Here is an 18,123-nt window from a genome sequence, read left to right as displayed (position 1 = left end):
CCTGTTTGCGTGTGACCTTTTCACAGTCAGTTCTATGACAGTCCCTGAGCCCTGGAGAGAAGACCTGTGATATAGTGTCATGTTTGCATGTGAGCATTCCACAGTCACTTATCCCCTGTGCTTTGATCCTTTGTGGGTTTCCGAGTTAACCTCCATTCACTGCAAAAAGAAGCCTGTCTGGTAAGGTGTGTGAGCTGGGCTAATCTTTGGGTTTAAGAATAAATATTTAGAAGGCAGTTGGCTACTCTATCAACTTGGCAAGATGATAGTAGTGGGCTCTCCCCTCTCTAGCCATGCATCCTTTGCCAAGTTTGCAGTAGCAAGCATGAGTTTCTTCCTGTTGAGCACCTTTAAATCCAATCAGAGAGTTGTTCCTCCCGCACCACCAAGACACTCAGGTCACTAGTGCGCCAGTGAGCACCTGGCATCTTGTAGTTCAGGGGATTCACAACTAGGCAGGCGTGTTGCTGTCTTTCTCTCCTGGTAACCTGCCTAGCATCTTACAACACTATGAAAGCTGGCCTTCCAGGAGGAAGCCTCCAGATCAGAACCAGACTGAGTTTTGCCAATTCTGTGACCATAGTTTATATTGTCTTCAACAATGGGGTCTTACCCACAAATTCCATGGACAACTAAGTACAATGGTCATAGTCTGTAGTTTTCAGATCTGGGACCCCCTGACCAATAACGTAAAGGGAAAAAGACCATACCCAGGATGAGGCTTTTGTTTAATGATTGCTTTCTAAGGAAAACAATTCATATATTATTTTAAAAAATGGATGTTTTAAAATTACTTTCATGTGTGGGTGTGTACCATGGTGGGCACTGTGAGCCAGGAAAACATGGAGTCAGTTCTCCTCTTTTACTATGTGGGGCCTGGGCATCAAACTCAGGTCGCCATAATCAAATTTTTATTTTTAAAACATTTTTAGATTTATTTTGTTACAAATGGTCTGCCTTCGTGTAGGTTCATACATATGTGTACCATGTGTGTGTGTCAGGTGCCCATGGAGGCCAGAAGAGGGCATCAGATCCCCTGGAAGTGAGTTACAGATGACTGTGAGCCACCATGGTGGCGCTGGGATCGGTCCTCTGCGAGAGTCACAGTGTTCTAACCTGCTGGACCTGCTCTCCAGTCCCACGTTTTTCAGTCTGTAACATCTGTCTCTGACTCGTGCACTGGCGTGCCTCTGTGAAGGCTGGCCCTGTGGGTAGCAGGGCCCTTTAATGGAAGCAGCTTTCGAACCTAGACCTGTATGTGTGCACATTCATGAAATCTTCAGGAAGGCTGTCACTCACGGACCATTCTTTCCTTTCCTAGAGTGTTCAGGATGTGAGAAGTGATGGTGAAGAAGAAGAGGAGGAGGAAGAGGAAGAGGAAGACGAAAATGAGGAGGACACCAATGGCAAAGGGACAGAGTATCTGAAGAATGGCCTTGGGACCAACAGCCATCTCATTCCCAATGGTCAGCACACCCGTTAGCTTGAAGCTCTGGAACTCTATGGCACGGTATGCCACCAGGACGTTGGAAGCCTGCTCTCCAGCCCACTACTGTAGACACACAGCGACCCCAGTTTTCCCTTCTTATTTTATTTTGTTTTATTTTACTTTATTTTGTTTTATTTTAGATGAAGTTTCCTATGTTGCCCAAGCTGGCATCCAACTCAGTCATCCTGCCTTGTGATAAAATGTTCAAAAGTGGAATTCCCATGGGTTTCCAAGCAGCTGGGCTCAGGCTGACCAGGGATTGCGGACGTTTCTCCAGGCAGATGTTCCCTCCTCACAGAATCTGAGGCAGAAACTCGTTTTGTCTGAGCTTTCTCACCTTCTCAACTCACCCTTGTTCAGGGTGGTTTGACAATTGCCCAGAAACCCACTTTCTCCAGGACACATAGCACCTCGTCTTCCCAAAGTGTGTTTGACGTGGCAAGAGGGCAGTTGCGGAACCACAGGAGAGGACAGGCTTCTGGGGCTCACAGGCCACCGTGGGGCCTAGGTGCTTCCCTCCAGAGGGCCTCCTCTCTCCACAGGGCCTCTACTGGATCTGCTCTACTACCTCACAGGGCTGGAGTAAGGAGCAAGGGAGATCATAGAAGTGGGGTACCTGTGTCTCCTGCAGCTGTTGGTGGCCCTTATTGCACTATGATCCCAGCTTTGACAAAAGAAATAACCCTAGCTGAAGCTGGTGTGAAGAGACCCCATTTAAAAATGGCTCTTAGTGTATAAGGTACACAGAGATACAAACACCCAGACGTCTGTTTCCATTTGGACTCATAACTGTGTTGCCCCCAGGAGTACTTAGATGACCCCAGAGCCCTCCTGGCTGGGTCCTGGGGCCAAGGGAAGGGAGCATTACTGGGAAGCTGCCCTATGCTGCCGGTCCTGAGCCCTTCCTCCAGCCTGAAGAGATGCCATGGGCTGTGAAGGTTCCTTTGAAGCCTCTAAGGAGAGTGGGGCCCAAGTGAGGTTGCTCACTGAGCCGTACCACTCTGGAAGCCAGCCCCAGGGTGGCAGACATAGGAGCTTCATACTATGAAGGAATTCTTGGAAGAGTAGAAAGAGGAAGCCACAATCTGACTGTTGAACAATGAAGCAGCCAGCAGGCCACCAGGCACCCTCGGTAGCAAGGGTCCTGTCACATTGAATGGTCTGAGGCTTTCAGTTTTCAATGTAAAAATGGTATGTTTTTAAACTCTTTAGGCTAAGCAAAAACAAGCAGACAGACAGAAACTCTTCCGAATTCTGTTCCCATCAAAATGTCTTGTTAAAGAATTGTAGGAGAAACAGAAAAACAAGTGTCAAATTAGTATTTGTTTTTCTGAGCACACCACCGTGTGCATTCTATCTGTGATGTGATCTCATATGAACAATGTCTCTACTCACCTTAGGACATAGCTGTTGGTTTATTGTTCTTTCTTTGGTGAAAGGTCACACTAAAAAAAAAAATTTATGTGTCCAGTTAACAAAGTATTTTTCCTAGATTTATTTTGGTTTTCTTTCATTTCTGAACCTTTTCTTGCTTACAGTGAAACATGGTTTATTGATGTACCTTCAAACTTCTTTTTCTGCGTTTGACCGTGGAAGGTGAACCTGATATGTTAATTTCAGCTCTCAAATAGCTCAAAGCACTATACTTCAGAAGAGGTAGAGATGCACTTTACAACAGTATTTGGGGGCTCCTGTGGTAACCCCCTTTCCTATGGTGAACAAGGGTTCGGAAACATGCAAGGTGACTTTGTAAACTTCTAAACCACAGTGATTTACAATAAAATGGAAACAAACGTCCAGCGCGTGATGACTGAGTAGTTTCCGTACACATTGTATGGCCTCAGAGAGAGAACTAAGGATCTATAAGGAACGCACCAGTTTTCTGGAAAGATCCTGCTGGAATTGTGAGGCAGGCTTCAGAGAAGGGATCCTGTGCAGACATTTATCCTGCAGGCCTTGGGGTTCCAGCTGGCAAAGCCCTGGCCTGACAGGATAGAGGATCGGCTTTCGGGGCCTTTGCATGTCTAAATCTAGGTGTCTCAGACACAGGAAGACACATGTTTACCATTGTGCCTATAAGACTGAGCTTGCTGGCTGAGACACAGAGCCATTCGGGGCCTGAAGGGATAGCCCCTGGGTCATGTGCAGACACAACTCAAGTGTTAAGAAAGCTGGAGAGGTAGCAAAGCAGGGGAGAGGTGATGTATAAGCATCAGAATCCGAGTTTAGATCCCCAGCACCCATGTAAAGAAAGGCTGGGCATGGCTGTGTACCTGTAACCCCAATGCTGGGGGGTGAAAGGGGAGGGGGACAGAAATGAGGATTGCTGGGGCTTTGCTGGCCACCACTGTAGCTTCAGATTCAACGAGAGATCCTGTCTCAAGCTGTAACATGGCCAAGCAGGACACATGGTGCCTTCCATGCTTACTTGCACATGAACATAACACACACACACACACACACACACACACACACTGCATGTGTGCAAAAAGGGAAAGAAAACAGATAATAAGTAGGTCCTAAAGAAATTTTTATGGCCATATTTTCCATATCTGCCATCAAAAGCTATAGGATGATTATATGCTGTCCGTCAAAATTGTCCATGGAGCTTACTTAAAAGTTTGTTGACTGCCTGCTGCAGTTCTTTCTTATACTCCTGGGATGAGAAACAGATCTCCACTTTAGCAGAGTCCCCATCCTCAGAGAACAGTTCAACGCCGCTGGTTTATTACAGGTAGCCGTTTTGTGTACTCAGAAGCAGGGCAAGGCAATGGTGCTGAGTGCTTAGTGAGGCAGGAAAAGAGAAAAAGTAACAGGCGAAGCAAACCTACAACAGCAGCTGTGATGGGGATTTCAATGGGAACTTATCGGGAAGCAGCACCGAATGGAAAAATGGAGCTCCCGGTTAGATTTTTTTTAGACTATCTTATTTCATTTCATTTATCACATTTCAATGATATATTGCTTTGAAGACATGCAGTATAAATATTGGGAAGGTAGATATGTTGAAAGCCTCATGAATGCTCATGAAGGCCTTTGATCCCTGATCCTTGGATGCAGAGGCAGGAAAAGTATAAGCACAAGTCTGCTTGGGGGACAGAATGAGTTTAAGGCCAGCCTGGCCAAAATAGAAACAGCCTGTCTTAGCTCAGTGAGTTAGGGCACTTACCTGTATGAAGCCCTAGGTTCCATCAGTGTCTGTCTGTCTGTTTCTCTCTCTCTCTCTCTCTCTCTCTCTCTCTCTCTCTCTCACAGAGAAAGATACAATGTACAAACTACCATCCTATCCTAAAAGTTGCTATAAATATTCTAATATCAAAGTGGGGTAAGGAGAACAGTAAACAGGGAGGGGAGATGGATCCACCAAGATAATATTTTAAGCCCACCTGACAGGAGATGCAAAATATAAAAGAACATTGTCCCAGAATTAAAAGGAGGATGAAACAAATTTATCACCACAGTTGGCTGCCTTGAGCACCTCTCTCAGCAGCTGTTAGAACAGAGGAAAACCAGTAAAAATGGAAGATTTGAACAATGACTTAATGTTATTAATTAAATTAAATTAAATTAATTATTAATTAAAAGTCACCTGCCACATATGGGATAGCCTGCGGCGCGCTTCCTGACCAGCAGGAATGAACGGCCACGAAAACGAGATTCCTTCCCTATCACGTCTTTATTCAGAGCACTCGGTTGAGGAAAATTGGGAGAAGGGAAGAGAGAGAAAAGACAGAGAAAGGGAGAGCAAGGGAGAGAGGAAGAGAGAGTGCAGGGACGAGAGAAAGATTAGAGAGAGCTTAGACAGAGCTTAGAGAGAGAGCTTAGAGAGAGAGCGAAAAAACCCAAAGACAGCGGCTTTTCTAGGGTGAGAGGCTCGAATGCTGATTGGTTGATGCCATTCTGCTAGGGCCCAAGGCCACAGGACAGGTCAGGAAACCAAGTCTCTGAAATGCAAAACAAGGCTCCAAGCACACGGGCCTGTGCGGCAACATCAAAGGATTTGTATACCTCCAGGCTGTAGGACTGCTGGCACTATCTCGCCAAGGCATAGCCCACTCCGTAATTGCAGAATACGGATTATTTTCAAGTGCACCTTGAAAACTTTACTAGAATTGACCGTGTGATGGGCTATAAACCAAATCCTCGAACATTTCAAAAGTCTGAAGTCATGGGCTACAATCCGCGATGACTGTGTAATTTAACTGGAAACCCATAGCAGAGATAAACAGCAAAATCTTCACATTTTTTAACCTAAATAACATGCATCTAAATAACCAAAACAATATAGAAGACACAGTTTTGTTTAGCAATATCAACAAGCTTATTCTAAAACTGGTTTGGGAAAGTATGGCCCTTAGCACAGCCAAAACAATTTTGAAAACAGCCCCCCCCCCAGTAATCAGAATTAATTCACAGCTGCGGTAATTCAGACTGTAGTGTTGGGTGTGGGAGAACATACAGGCCAGTGGAAGAGACCACAGAAATCTTAGTGATAGAATGCTGGCTTAGCCTGTGTGAGGGATCTAGGATCCATCTGTTAGCTGGGGGAGTGTGTGAGAGAAAGAACAACTAAAAAACACATCCATACAAATTTGACCAACTGGTTTGCATATCGTTTTAATCAACTGGTGTCTTACAAGGGGGGAGGGATAATCCAATGGTTTGTGAATAATTTCAACAGTATGTGAGGAGCAATGACATACAGAAGTGAGTCCTGCCCCAAACACCATGCTATACCAAAATTAATTTAAGATGGATGTCAGACTTAAATTTAAAATATAGAACAACTCTGTTGCTTAGCTGATTAAGACCTTGTCATATGGTAAAATACGAGACTATTAACTTTTTAAAAATATAGTACTAGCGATTGAACTGTTTGTTACCCCTGCTAGGCAAATTCTCTGTCAGTAAGCTACATCCCGGTCTTTGACTTTTTGATAAAGGGTCTCATTATATAGGCCAGGCTAGCCTTGAATTCATCTGCCTTGTCTCAGCTTCCAGAGCGCTGAGAAGACAAGGTATGTGCACTACATCCAGCCAGATTATAAACTTTGGGGGATGAGATTCACAGGACTTCATTAACATACTGTCTCTGTAAAGGATCCCTGTCTTAGGGTGAGTGTTGCCGTGATGAAATGCCATGACCAAAGCAACTCAGGGAAGAAAGCGTTCATTTGGCTTATCCTTCCACATCACAGGTCATCACCAAAGGAAGTCAGACAGAGCACAAACAGGGCTGGAACCTGGAGGCAGGAGCTGATGCAGAGCCCATGGAGGGGTGCTGCTTACTGGCTTGCTCCCTATGGCTTGCTCAGCCTGCTTTCTTACAGAAACCAGGACCAGCAGCTCAGGGATGGCACCACCCACAATGGGCTGGGTGCTTCCCCACCAATTACTTATTAAGAAAATGCCTTACAGGCTTGCCTGCAGCCCGATCTTCTGGAGGCATTTTCTCAGTTGAGGTTTGCTCCTCTCAGATAACTCTAGCGTGTGTCAAGTTGGCATAAAACCAGCCTGCACAATACCTTAGATGATGTAAAGAAAGGCTAGGCCCTAAGGAAAAGTATTTGTTACCACATCTCCCACCAAAGCCTTGGTACTGAATATCTGATAACTTTCACAACTTTTCTCATCAATAAGGTGGCTTGTCGAGTTTTACTTTCTTGGACTGAACCAGGACAAGGACAAGCCACTGCGGTAGCTCACTGGGTGGGAGGGGCAAGTCAGGGATTTTGCTTGTGTGTATTCATACTGGGCATTGAACCTTGGACCTCTGGCCTCCTGTGCAAACACTTGCTCTGTTGCTGAACTATAGCCACAGCCCAGAAGGACCAGTTTGAAATGAGAATTCCTAAGCCTTAGCTAGAAGGGCCTCTCCCAGAGTGTCCATATTGGTTAGCCACTCTTGTCCCATGATAAAGGTCCTGCCCCTCACTTTTGTTGCCAGCCCCGGGGAATGGTGGTGTTTGCTAAGGGGCTGGCGTTTGAATGGGCTCTCCCACCCGCTCTCTGTGCAATTTGCTTGGCTCTCTGTCCCTTCAGTGACAGCCATTTCCCACCAAGAGCCTCAGCTACTGGCTTCTCTGGGTCACTGCCGCTGCTCAGTCCTGGAACTCTGAACAGGCAGATAACCCAGCCCAGCTCTCTCAAAGATCGTGCTGAACACATCCGGAGTCCCTCCAAAGCAGTGCTGGACTGTTGTCTCAACTGCTTCCCTATAACTTGTTGCTTTTATTTTACAGTTTTTATTCATGAAATCTGCTCTTTGACAATTTCAGGCACGTACATAATGTATTCTAATTACCCTCACCACCAACCTTCCTTTATCTCTTGCTAACCCCAGTTAAGCTCCACCCCCATGGAATGGAATTCCTCCCTCGGAATTCCTCATTCTTTGCTCTTTGCTTTATTCTCATGGACCACTGAGTTTCACCAGGGCTGTCTCTTTGTCCATGGGTTCGAGACCATGCAATGGAACCAATGACTTTCCCCTTTTCCTATTCAGTAGCCCATAGTTCAGCAAGGAAGGATAGGGCCCCATGAGCCCCTCTCCCATCCTCAGCTGACTGTTGACAGGCCCAGAGCAGGCAGCTGCTGACGTGAGATGGTGATGGCAGTTTCGGAGTCCAGACAGAAAGACATGTCACGACCTTTTCCACCTGTTTTCAAGCTCTTACATTCTTTGTGACCCCTCTTCCTCCGTGTTCCCTGAGCCTTAGAGGGAATGGTATAAGTGTCCTGAAAGAGCCGAACAAGTTCTCAGCACCTTGAACAGCCCCGAATCTCTGCCATAATTGCACTTGTGAACTACAGAGAGAGGTCTCTGGGTAAATCTGAGTAGTCTTTGTCCATGGGTATAAAGCAAGTTTGTTTGGCAGGTAGTCTAATACCATGTCAGTCTAGCTAGAGAACAGTAATAGGCTACCCCCAGGGCTCATGACCCCCCTACACAAGCATTGGTGTTTTTTATGGGGTGTCCCCTCCTGTAGAGTGAACCTCAGATCCAGAGAGAAGCTTGTTGCCTGCTGCTAAAAGCCTCCAGCAAGTTACTAGTAAAACCTTCCGCCAGGTAGTTCTGGAGCTCCTGGTAAGGAAGAAAGAGGAATTGGGCATGGGGGTGGGAGGCGGGAGTGGGGGAAGGGAGAGCAGACACAGGGCACAATCCAAATTTATTGTCGTTAGTGCAGGACAATTGCTTTGGGGTTTGGCACAAAAGCCATGAGATCTTTGACCAACATGGCTTCAGGCTGGGCATACCTCAAATGTCCTATTCCCACTGCAAGGGATAGAAAGATTCCCTAAGCTGGTTCTGGAAGGGTCTTCCTGTTCTTCCTTCTTCACGTGGGATCATTGGCAGGTGTCGGCTTCTGTGGCCAGTCTTTCCCAGGGATGACCTCTCTATAATGTCTATAATGACATTTTACTAAAGGGACCCTGTGATTGACATGACTCTCGGTGGCGCTGCCCCAGGCAGCTTCTGCATCAGCCCTTTTGGGCTTGAACAGAGAAGCCAAGCGCTATGGAGCCAGCGTTGGCTCTGTGGCATTTACATGGAGCAACCATATATCATCGCCTAGGTTGGTGCTGAAGCTTTCGCTACGTCTGCTCCTGTGGGGGCAAGGGAAGAACATTCAAAAGTACTCACAGTGCTGCCCTAGGATATAAAGTAGATTAGAAGCCCCAGCTTGGTACTTTGTATTCAAGGACACTGAGTCAACAAGGGACTTGGGTTTTGTAACCCAGGTGCTCATGAGCAGGGCCCTTAGCCAGTGGAAACAGCTTTCAGAAACAGAAGTCAGGCAGCTAGAGTCTGGTTAGGACACAGTGGACAATCATGACCAGGCAGTCATGACAACAAAGTAGGCATGCAAGGTGGTCAGTAAGGCAAAACACGAGAAGGCCAGGCTCATGACCATGAGTATGGCCTGGAACTTGTTTTCAAGGTTAATGTGCTAAAGCCTCAATGCTTTTATTTTTTGATGCATTACAAATTATGTGTAGAGTGTGAAGCATACAATTCACCCAGATGATAAATCATACTGGTCTGTGACTGGGGTGAAGGAAGCTCGTGAAGGACTGCAGGAAATGCCCAGAATGGTGTTTCTGGAGTTGGGCTACAAACTGGTGTAACTGGAGGTCTCTTTCCTGTCCACCAGTTCCCGAATAATCACTCTGAGGCTTAATACTAATTACAAACTGTTTAGTTGATGGCTCAGGCTTTTTACATATTTAAATTAGTTCTACATATTTAAAGCAACCCATTTCTGTTCATCTGTGTATTGCCATGAGCCCCAATGGCTTACTGGTAATGCTCTGACATTTTACTCCTCTGATGGCTGCTTGGAGTCTCCATGACTCTGCTTTCTTTTTCCCCATGTTTTTGCTTGGATTGCCTACCTGGCTCTATTCTGCCTGGCTATTGGCCAAGTCAGCTTCTTTATCTGTAACACTGGTGTCTTTTGGGGTATATTGCAGGGGTAGATGAGATAATATAATTTGAGAAACCTTGGATGTAAAAGAGTTCAGAGAGTTGGGCATGATAGTACACGCAAATAATCCCGGCACTAGGGATCTGAGGGAGGAAGATTATGAGTTTGAGGCTAGTGTGAGCTACACAGTGGAGGTTATACATCGGGCAACAGTGCTAAAAATGTGATCAGAAAATATTGCCTTTATTTCCAAAAAGTCTTTCCAGTGATACCTATGTGACGTAACTTGAAAATGGCAAAGCTTGGATTTAAGGCTACACCAAAGGATGATCTCCAAAAGCATGCTGTTTGCATTGATGGGTTAAAACCAAGGCTCACTCTGCGGGATTAAAGTACAAAACAAAATACACACCTTCTCTGTGCCCAGTGAATGTCATTGATAAGAGACATTAGAACTCCACTGAATTTGGTGATTTGTTAGAGTCCAGACAGGGAGGTGGGAATCACACTGGATATTTCAGATGCAAGAAGTTTAATGTGGGGAATTGCTTCTTAGGTAAGTGCCAGAGGGTAAGGAAGAAAACACATATACTCTATCCAAGTACACTAACTACAAGAAGGTTAGAAGTTTTCATACAATCCAAGTAATTGGAAGGTCTGAGGTCTAGCTCAATGGAAGAATGCTTGCCTAGCACACACAAGGCCCTGGGCTCAATTTCTAGCATTCAAAAATATAAGTGATTTCGGGACAGGCCCTGCAGCATTAATGTGTAGGTAGTCTTTGTATAATGGGTCCCCAAACTAGGGGACAGGGCTTAGAAGCTTCCCTGAGGAGAAAGAACTCCATGGCTTGTGATCACTCAAACACGGATGAAGAAAAGTAGGTTTTAGAACCTTCACCAAGGAAGCCAGACTGTCTAGTGAAGGCGTGTCCTTGTCAGTGGGACTAGCGGCTTCATAAATGTGGCCACAGGAGAACCTCACCTTTTCTGCCACCAGAAAACACAGTAAAAATGTTTCCATCTGTGAACCAAGAAATGAGTCCTCAGCAGACACAGACTGTCAGCATCTTGACTCTGAACATCCAAGACTCAGGAGAAAGAAGTCCATTTTCATGTGTATATCAAGATGGCTTCAATCCCTGATACAGCAAATAGGCAAACAGCCAAACACAGCAGGGCAGGTGGGTACCCTGAGAGACTTCTTGTGTAGTAGCCATGTGACATTGCTTATATGTTAATTTTTGTGATTATTCATATCATACATTCACATTTTTGCCCGTTTTCCACTTGTTGTCTACTCATAAAAACTTTTTGAAGAATATGGTAAACAAGCATTCTGAAGAGAGTCCTGATCTGGTCTCCAGGTTCTCTCATAATTGCAAGTACCTGTTATAGAGTCCCCTGTCCCCTACCCTAAACCTCTCCAGCCCCTGAGCTTTCCTCCCCTCCCCTCCCCTTCTCTTCCCTTCCCTTCCCTTCCCTTCCCTTCCCTTCCCTTCCCTTCCCTTCCCTTCCCTCTGCTTCTGATTCCTTTAATACCCAGCTGTTTTGTCCACGAGTTCTCTTGGTTCCTGGTTTTGTCTTCTTTGTCCTCCTGGTCCTCAGTCCCCTCTCTTGTCCCACTCTCTTCTCGTTCTCTCTTGCTTTTCAGTCTCTCCTCTCATTGCCTGGTCTAGTCTGTTGGCCATGTTCAGTCTAGATCCTTCCAGATGCCCCTGGCTATTCTTTTCCTCATATCTCCAAGAAAATATTTTCCTCAGCCATACTTTTGAGGGGTCATGTCCTCATTTTCATTCATCTAGTGAACAGCCGGTTGCATTTTCCTGATCCTAGCTATCCCGTGGGACTATGGCAAAGGGCAGCTACACTCAGGAAGAGCCCTTGCTCACATGCCTCTGCATTTCCAAGTGGAAGAAAGTGTCTCCATCCACACCACATTTTCTGGACAGTCATTCAGCTCCTGGGAGGGGAATCTCACCTGAGCCCCATCTCTACCACACGGCTTTCTAGCCACCCCTAGAAGGGACTTCTGTTTGTTTGCCCATGTTAGGACCAGATACAAAAGCAAATCCACTCTTATCTTGAGGCCCTGGATTTTTCTCACTCTCAAAGAAGACTTGAGGAATTTTTAAGTAAGAAGGAGCTGCAATAAAGTCCACTTGGGATCTGGCAAATACCCAAATTCCATCTTAGAGCAGGAACTTGGCCTGTTTCCATTGCATTTTGCTAAATCCCTCTTTATCAAGGTCTGACTAATATACAAAATGCTGTACATATTTACTGTATATAACTGGGTGGTAGCTCCTCTCATTTTAACTCAGGGAATATTTCCTTGGTAAATTCCAGATATTGCGGCTTGCAAGGTCAGGAGAGTTCTAGTCTGGTCAGCCAACAGGGCTGTCTGTGACAGACAGCTTCAGAAAGTACAGAGTTAATCTTAGGGTCACCAGAGAAGAGAGCTGCGGAGATGGCTCAGTGGACATCAGAGTTCTAAATCGTCAGCACTCAGACAACAGCCAAGTATGGTGCCATACAGCTACAACCCAGCACTGGTGTGTGTGTGTGTGTGTGTGTGTGTGTACGTGTGTGTGTGTGTGGGACATGGACAAGTGACTCCTGGGAGCTGCTGGCCAGTCAGCATAGGCAGTAGAAACAGTAAATTTCATGCTCAGTGTGCTACTCTGTCTCAAAAATAAGGTGGAGAGTGATGGAGGAGGCACTTGGTGTCCTCTGACTGCCGTGTGTGTGTGTGTGTGTGTGTGTGTGTGTGTGTGTGTGTGTGTACATACACATGTGAACACACAGAAAAAGCCACAAGCCAAAATTAACCAAAAACAAAACAAACAACAACAACAAACAAACAAACAAAAAAAACTCCAAAAGAAATTAGAGTTCTTCGAGTTTTCCTTTCATTGTCAGATTTTTGCCTCAGAACATTTCATTTTGATACTATCTTGTATTCGTTTGTTGCCCTAAGACAAAGATGAGGAAAGTTCCTAGGAATTAGACCAGGAAGACCAAGAACAAAAACCGGATAGAACAGTGTTTTGAAAAATTTATCAGGCAAGGTGATTCATGACTGTATTCCCAGCACTCAGGAGACTGAAGGAGAAGAATCCTCACAAATTTGATGACAGCTTGGGCTATGTAACAGATTGCAGACCAGCCTGAGCTAAAGTGTAAGCCATGCCTCAAAAAAACAAAACAAAACAAAACAGAACAGAACAAAACCCCAACCAATTTAAGAATTTCAATATTGAGGCTAGCAAGGTGACTCAGTGATTGCTGCACAACCCTGATGACCTGAATTAGATCTGTGAACCACTTAGAAAGGCCAGATGCAATGGGACACATCTGTGAAACCAGCAGTGCTATAGTGAGATTGGAGGCAGAGACAGAAGGCCGCCTTAGAAGCCCGTGGGCCACATAGCCTAGAGCCTAGGGCAATACACACACACACACACACACACACACACACACACACATATATACACATATTATATATATATATATATACATATATATATAATAAGCCACTGGAAAGACGGCTCAGTGGGGAAGAACAGGTACCGTGCAAGCATGGCGACCTGAGTTTGAATTCCCAGAACTCATGTGAAAGCTAGACACGGTGTGAGAGGCTGTGATCCCAGGGATTTGTTGAGAAGACGTGGGCCAAAGGCTAGTGAATCTCCTGAAGTTCCAGGGCTTGGAGAATGCAGCAAAAGAGTAACAGAGATCTTGTCTCAAACAAAGCAGAAGCAAGGACTAACAGCAGGGGCTGTTCTCTGATTTCTACATGCATGCACATGCCTGTCTGCATTCATATGTGTGAACACACACACACACACACACACTGAAAACAACGAGAGGACATCAGTAAGGGATGAGGACCCATTGACCTTGTCTTACGGTTAAGTTGTGACTGTCCTAAAGACCATAAGGTCCACCCTGCTTATCATGCAAGGTAAGCTAGAAAGCCCTGGTTTTAAAAGCTCACCATACAAAAGCGCTTTATGTGAGAGCCTAAAGACCTGAGTTCAATTCCTAAAACTGTGAAAGGAGAAAACCAAGCCTAAAACTTGGGGGCTCCCACAATAGAGTTCTGTCAGATCACGGAATCAATATCAAGGTCCAGGAGAATCGATTACAAATTTGAAGGAGACAAGCCTATCAGGTGGAGACAAAAAAATTTTCCTTATTCCTGCACCCTTCCCCCATCCTTTCTTCTTTCTTTTAGTCTTCCTTTCTTTTTAAGGTTTCAAGAACTGGATAACTATTTGGGGGAAAAAATGAACCTCAACCGTGACTCTTGCCAGAGAAAAATTAATTGGAAATGGATTATAGACCGAAATGTAAAGGGCAAAATAATAAAGCTCCAATAAAACATAGGAAATATGCTCGAACTTGTTCACTGCTGGTGGGACCACAAAACATTATGGCTGCTTTGGAAGACAGTTTGGCGACTTCCTACGAAATGAAACATACTCTCATCATGTGATCCAGCAGTGGCACCCCCGAGAGCACTCAAAGAAGTGGAAGCTTACATCCACATAAAGAGGAGCACTCGGCTACTTAGAGCAGCCGTCTTCCTAACTGCCAAAGCTTGGAAGCAACCCAGAGATCCTTCAATAGGCAAATGGATACAAAAGCAGAGGTACTCCCGGATCAGAGGTGTCCGTCAGCGCTACAAAGTCATAAGCTTTCAAGCCAAAACGACCTGAAGGGGCTTTAAACATATATTAGTTAGTAAAAGAAGTCAGTCTGAAAAGGTTATATTCTATCTGGTTCCAACTGTAGAACGTTTTGGAAAAAGAAAGCCGTGGCGGGAATGAGGTCAGTGGGTGCCAGGGTGCAGTGTGTGCAGCAGGACAGAAAGTTGTTGAGGGCAGCGGGACTTCTTGGCATGGTGCTGCAACAGCTGTGACATGGCGCTGTATTTGCCCCCAGCAGTAGATAAATGGAATGTCCCACTCCAAGGATGAACCCACCCACCGGAGAGCAATGGCTTTCTGGTTTATGCTCGTGTATTGTAACAAACAGAAGTATTTGAGTGGGGGGGGATGTTGGTAGTGGGGGGAGGTGTGTGTGTGTGTGTATGTGGGAAAATGTATGTGAGAACCTACTTTTTTCTCCATTTTGCTCTAATTTGAACTGTTCAAAAACTTAAGTCTATTGAAGTACAAGAAAAAAGTTTAAAAACCTTTTCAGAACTCAATATATTGATGAGAGTAAATAAGTAGAAGGAAAATAGGGGGCAGTGATGCCCAAGTCCAGGGAAGGTGACTCTTGGTGGAGAAAGAGGTGCAGACGTGAGGGAGCTTAGAGCAGGCACTGTGCCATGTCTTAGCCCACACAAGGTGTATGGATATTTAGGTTTTTACAATTATTCTTATCAAGTGTGGTACGTGTGTGTGTTTGTGTATATGCACATGTATGTGGAAGCATTGGATATCTTCTTTCTCAGTTGTTACCAAGTGTAACATGTGTGTGTTTGTGTATACGCACATGTATGTGGAGGCATCAGATAGCTTCTTTCTTACTTGTTCCTAACTTATTTTTGAAAACAAGATCTATCTCTAAGAATTGAGCTCACTGATTAGCTGGATTGGCTGGCGAGCAAGCCCGGGAATCCTCCTGCCTCTGCCTCCACAGCACAGCACCACAGCCACACCGCTGTGCCCAGCTTTTTACATGAATGCCGGGATCTGTACTGGGATCTGCTCTCCTGCATGGCAAGCACTTTCCATACTAAATCCTCACCCTACCTCATCACTCTGTTTTTTTTTTTCATGTTAAATACGGTTATCACATGTCCATTATACCTTTCATCTTATTATTTTAAAAAGGCTTATATTCTTTTCATGTATATGCAATACACTTCACATTTTAAAGATTAAAGTAGATAAGCCCAAGAGAACCAGGAGTTTGTAGCAGGAAAATCTAAGCTCTGATCCCCACCACCTGGGGCCTGGGCAGCTTCTAGGAAGCCAGCAGAAGTCTTTTTTTGTCCTGACAGATCAGGAAATGTCACACAAGTAGCATGGCGGTAGTAATAGCATGACTGAACAGAAAGAAGCTGGTGGTTGGGGCTCTGGCATGTGGGACATCGTGACAGGAAAGGTGGCTTCCTTGTACAGTTCAGGGTGACAAGGGGAATGTGACCATGGCTGGCCAGCAGTGCTTGTGGGTCCCTGGTTCTATCAAGTGAACTATGATGGTCATCTCCTATTGTTGATCTCTTAAAAGTAAAGTCATCCAGAGCAATTCAGTAAACCAAGTCAAAGACTAGGCATCCCAAACCAGAATGACTCAATGGGGCCACCAGGTTTGGCGAACTCGGGGAAGATGTCTGGCCCTGGGGTCCCCTGCAGAGGGAGAGGCTCTATTCTGTTCTGCAGTGGGCTGCTCGCTACCTCCTGTGTGCATGAATAGCCTGGAAATCAAGGGGTGTGTGTAGGGGGTGGGGAGAAACAGAGGATCAGATTCAAGACAGAGTGAGCAAGGGGAAAATTCAGTCAGAGAGCACTGGAGAGGTGACAGGTGTAAATGGAGACCTCTTAGCTCTCCCAGTCCCTTCTGTGTCCTTTGTTGTCACAGCCTCTTTCTGTCCACAGCTGGAATGTACCCATGACTTTGTCCACGTGAAAACCCCCGGGAAGTGCTTGGCTGACCCTTGTCTTGGAATTGTTTGCCGCCAATTATTGTTATTTCCGTATGTAAAGGGATTAGACCTGGGGATGTCTCTGTAAGCGCACCAGCAGCTGCCAAGGTCAAGTCCTGTCCAGTCCCCCTGCCCCACTAAAAGACCCTGACCATTCAGCTATTAGCCTTACAAAGAAAAACCTTTGTGGCTCAGATGGGTGTGCCTGCGCTGGGAAATGTGTGGGTGTTTATGGCAGGGGCTCAGCGACCTCGATTGGTCCCTGTGAATGGGCCCTGGCAGTGTTTGGGACACCTATCCAGCAGCTCAGGCCGTAGGGAAGGTGATAAGGAACTCTGCACAGCTGGGACACTGCACTCTCGAAAAACTGCACACCTGATTCAGGTCACAAAGGAAGTGGCTTCAAGGAGGCAGCCGAGCTTCCTGTCTTGCCTATAGGACCCATCTGTGGTCTAGCAAAAGACCCAAAAAGCACCTGAGGCTTGTCCAGGGCCACGCTTGGGCCAGTTCTCACCCAGGTTTCCGGTCTTTGCAGCAGGTCCGAGAGGGTCCTTGGGAGAAACACAAAGGTGAAGGGGACCATGGAGTCAGGCCCAAAGGGGAAAGAGAGACAGTGGCAGGCTTCCTCCCTTTTGTTCTTGGCAGCTTCCTTTTAGAGACTCCAAGGAAGGGGAATTTGATAACCACGGAACTTCACCCTTAGATAGCTTCAGCCTTGTCTGGCTCATAGCCAAGCCCTCTGGGAGGGCAACTGCCAGCAAGGACTTCAAAATCCATTTGTCTTCTCTCCTTGTGCCCCTCCTCCTTCCTTACCCCTTCTCCTGGCCTTGCCTCTGGCACCCTGTCCCCCAGGATTTTAGCTGGACAGATCTGGTTTCATGCTCCTCTGCCAGTTACAGCCACAGAGCCATACCAAGACTTTCCTTTGTTCTTAACCCCCCCATCTTCCACTCTATAAGAGAGGACCCTGCTTGTATCTGACACCTACCTCTTCATCTACCTGCCATCTTTAACTATTGCTTTGAACTTTAATTATGTAAAAACATTGGGTCAGATCTGCATCCCATCATTTGCATTTTTAAGCTCAACATTGGCTTTAAAATTGGTTTACTGGGATATAAAACTGTACATATTTCAGGGTCACAAGTTGTTATATGAGCACCCCTCAAACTATCGCCATGATTTTCAATGAGCATACTTAGCACCCCTAAATTTTCTTCTGTTCCTTCAGGATTCTTTCTCTATGTACCATCACTATCATATTAGTTTGTATTTTTTAGAGTTTTATAGAAATAAAATTACACACTATACATATAATTTAGTGTAGCTTTCTCCACTGAATCATTTTGAGATTCACTTGTATTGTGGCAAGTATCAACCATTCATTTCTCTTTGTCACAAACCATAGTGGACCATTGGGTCTGATCCTTCTACGCTTTGTTCATCCATTTGCCTTGTTGAGAGATACTTGGGATGTTTCCAGTTTGGGATTATTACAATAAAATTGGCATGCCACCATTCACCCACAATTCTTTGTGTGGC

The 18,123-nt window shown here is 45.5% G+C and overlaps 1 long non-coding RNA gene across 1 annotated transcript; it reads left to right on the top strand.

Annotated features, from left to right (window-relative positions):
- Positions 1-1,092: 1,092 nt before the first annotated feature.
- LOC148117987 (uncharacterized) lies at positions 1,093-3,286 on the top strand. Its single transcript, XR_015736327.1, has 2 exons — positions 1,093-1,510; positions 1,630-3,286. It is a non-coding gene; the product is annotated as an uncharacterized LOC148117987 (long non-coding RNA).
- Positions 3,287-18,123: the final 14,837 nt, after the last annotated feature.

This window comes from Myodes glareolus, chromosome 24 (genome assembly GCF_982192425.1).
Source record: "Myodes glareolus chromosome 24, mMyoGla1.1, whole genome shotgun sequence".
Lineage (NCBI taxonomy): Eukaryota > Metazoa > Chordata > Mammalia > Rodentia > Cricetidae > Myodes > Myodes glareolus.
This window is presented reverse-complemented; position numbering and strand designations above follow the sequence as displayed.